This window comes from Mus pahari, chromosome 15 (assembly GCF_900095145.1).
Source record: "Mus pahari chromosome 15, PAHARI_EIJ_v1.1, whole genome shotgun sequence".
NCBI lineage: Eukaryota > Metazoa > Chordata > Mammalia > Rodentia > Muridae > Mus > Mus pahari.
In genome coordinates, this window is record NC_034604.1 from 79,254,126 (window position 1) to 79,257,146 (window position 3,021).

The 3,021-nt window shown below is 36.4% G+C and overlaps 1 pseudogene; it reads left to right on the forward strand.

The window, feature by feature from the left end:
* Positions 1 to 473: 473 nt before the first annotated feature.
* LOC110333447 lies at positions 474 to 910 on the forward strand (annotated as a pseudogene).
* Positions 911 to 3,021: the final 2,111 nt, after the last annotated feature.

Sequence of the window (3,021 nt, forward strand, 5' to 3'; positions counted from 1 at the left end):
AATATATTGTGTAGACATGTGAAACTAAAATTGCTCATCATCTTACAAGTCTGCTGTTTTCAGATTATACATATGGTCTCCACTTGTTATATTTTACATTTTATTTTATTTGATAATTTTTACTGAGAAAGCAAACACCATGCTAATTCAACATTAAAATCACTTTAATTTGTATTTTGTTCTTAATTATAAAAACATGTAAGTAATAATTTAGTTTGTATCAATAAATTTTTAAAGATACTGAATTGTGTCATTAACCAAGAGCCTGAAGAACGGAGGTTATCTGAACCAGAAGGAAACAAATCCAGAAGAGTTTAATGAAGCCACAGTGAGAGGGAAGGCTATGATTGAATGGAATTACAAGGTTAAGACAAATGTTCTGAAGACCTGCTTCCCTTGGTTAGTAGAAAATGGTCAAAGGCAAAAGGTTTTGATTGATCCAGCTTCAAAAATTCTGGATCGCAGCTGCCAAAATGAAATTCAATCCCTTCATGACTTCTGACAGAAGCAAGAACCACAGAGGGGATTTCAATGCACCTTCTTACATTTGGAGGAAGATTAATTCTTCCCTTCTTCTCAAAGATCTGAGACAGAAGTATAACGTTCAGTCTATGCCTATTTAAAAGAATGAAGAAGTTCAGGTTGTTCAAGACATTCTAAAGGCCAGCAGACTGGCAAAGTGGTCAGAGTATACAAGAAGAAATATGTCATCTACACTGAATGAGTCCAGCGAGAAAAGGCTAATGGTACAACAGTCCATGTGGACATCTACTCCAGCAAGGTGGTTATTACCAGGCTAAGGCTGGACAAGGACCACAAGAAGATCCTGGAGAGGAGAGCCAAGTCCTGTCAAGTAGGAAAGGAGAAGGGCAACTACAAGGAAGACATGATCTAGAAGATACAGGAGTAGAAGATGCAGGATTGAATACTTAACTATTAGTGTGGTTCCAATGTCTACCATATAGTCAGCCCTCCAAAGTGCTCATAATAATGTCCACTTTGTTGTCATTAGGAGCCAATGGTTCATGATCCATCATATCTGAACCTCCATCTGTTAGTCTACAAGGAAAATGATTTAACAAACTGCAAAAACACTTCAGTGTATCAGTATTTACGCACAACCTCAGTTTCTACTTTAATTTGGTCACTTACTAGCAGACACCAGAAATTTAAATGTAGGAATCAGAGAATTCATGAAATCTCACCCATAAATTACGACCAGTTAATAAATACTGAAGCCAGTGTCCCTACAGTCTCAGCAATACCTTTTCCCATTATTGAATTCTGTGAAGCCAATAGCTTTTGGCTTCTCTTACCTGGCAAAGCTGAAAGCCTACATTTTTATCCTCACTGTGTCTAGAAGACAGGACTGAAGAGGACTGAAAAAGAAAGTCATAGAAAGATTCACCACAGGTGCATCAGATCACTCCTGCCTCTGGTTACTAGGTATTTGACACCAAACTCAATAAAGACCTCAATAAATTCATTTATTAAATGAATAATTTATTAATTGAATAGCCAATTTGTGTGGTCTTCCCCAGGAGGATTTTTTCTCCTTGTGCTTAGCATTTCTTATTTCTCTATACCTCTTTGTCTATGGCTGAGGTCTCTTGAAGCTTTCCCCATTAGCATGTCTATTGGCCTTGGCCTTGTTCAGGCCATGTTTGTTCAGCCTGTTGCTAACATCGTATGGATGTAGTTTCTGACATTTCTAGGAAATAGCTGATTCCCTGTTCCCCTGGTTCTTATTGTCTTTCTGCCTTCTCTTCCACAATGATCCTTTAGCCTTGGGTACAGAAGCTGTGTTATAGATGTATCATTTGAGACTGGGCTCTACAACTCTACACTTTGATTGGTTGTAGTTTTGTAATGGTCTCCATCTGTTGGAAAGGTGTCTCCTTAGTGAGAGGTGAGAGTTATGTTTTTCTGTGAACATAAGGACTTTTATTTTATTTTTTACATTTTTTTCAGAGAAATCATTAGATTTAAGAATTACTAGAGATATAGGGAATATGGATGAAAATTGGAAATACTTTCAATGGCATGCTTGCATAATTTTACTAATAGGGTCCTTAAATTGCATAATGTAAAAAAGTATGTTTACTTAAATCAACACCTATGACCTCTTCTGAGACAGCATGAGTCACTTTTCTGATATGTATTAAATGAGAGTTGTCATCATTACATACAACTATCTTTCCCTTGACTCCTGAGTGAACACTTCCTGTTATACTTTTATGATTATGAAGTGACCTTCAAATTCTCCACTAAATATTCTGTGTAGGAGATTTTGGGATAATTCTACTTCTTTCCAATTTTTACCTTTTTGTGAATTTTGACAGTGGTTAAGAATCCTTTGTACAGCATGAATGACATCTTAAGAATAAAAGAAGAAAGCAGAAAATAATGGTATTCAATATTGGAAAGAACATCAGTCACAAATGTAAGTGCTCTCACAAGGGAGACTGTATGACTATCAATTTAATCCCAACTGTATTATAAATGCCTTCTTTCTATAAGAGCTGCCCTATGGCTCCTCTTTGTTTATCGTGAGTGCATCTAACCTGCATATGATCTCTGATACCATTATTATTGCTCGGAAGGTTTAGATAGAAATCATTCACATATTTCCCTCTTAGTCTTTGAATATTCTATATAGTTTTTCATAATGGTTGAAAGATTTTTTTACTCATTTTTTTTCCTGGTGAATAGTGCCAGAGAAGATAGAAGTTGGTTCTTGAAAAATTAATACATATTGCATCTATGCTCTCATGCATCTACATACCATGCTCACTAAATATACTATATCAGTTCTACAAGCTGAAACCTTGTCCCTCTTTCTAACCTTGTCACCATCCTATGATGGAGGAAGTGGCCAATGGATGGATTTGTGATCTCACTATTGCATCTGTACTCATGCTTGTCATGCATTCGGCTTCTTTCCAAAGAGATTATCCCATGAGCTTCTGGTTCCAAACCCTTGCTCTGGAATTTCAAGCTCTACATAAGTTCCCCAGATGG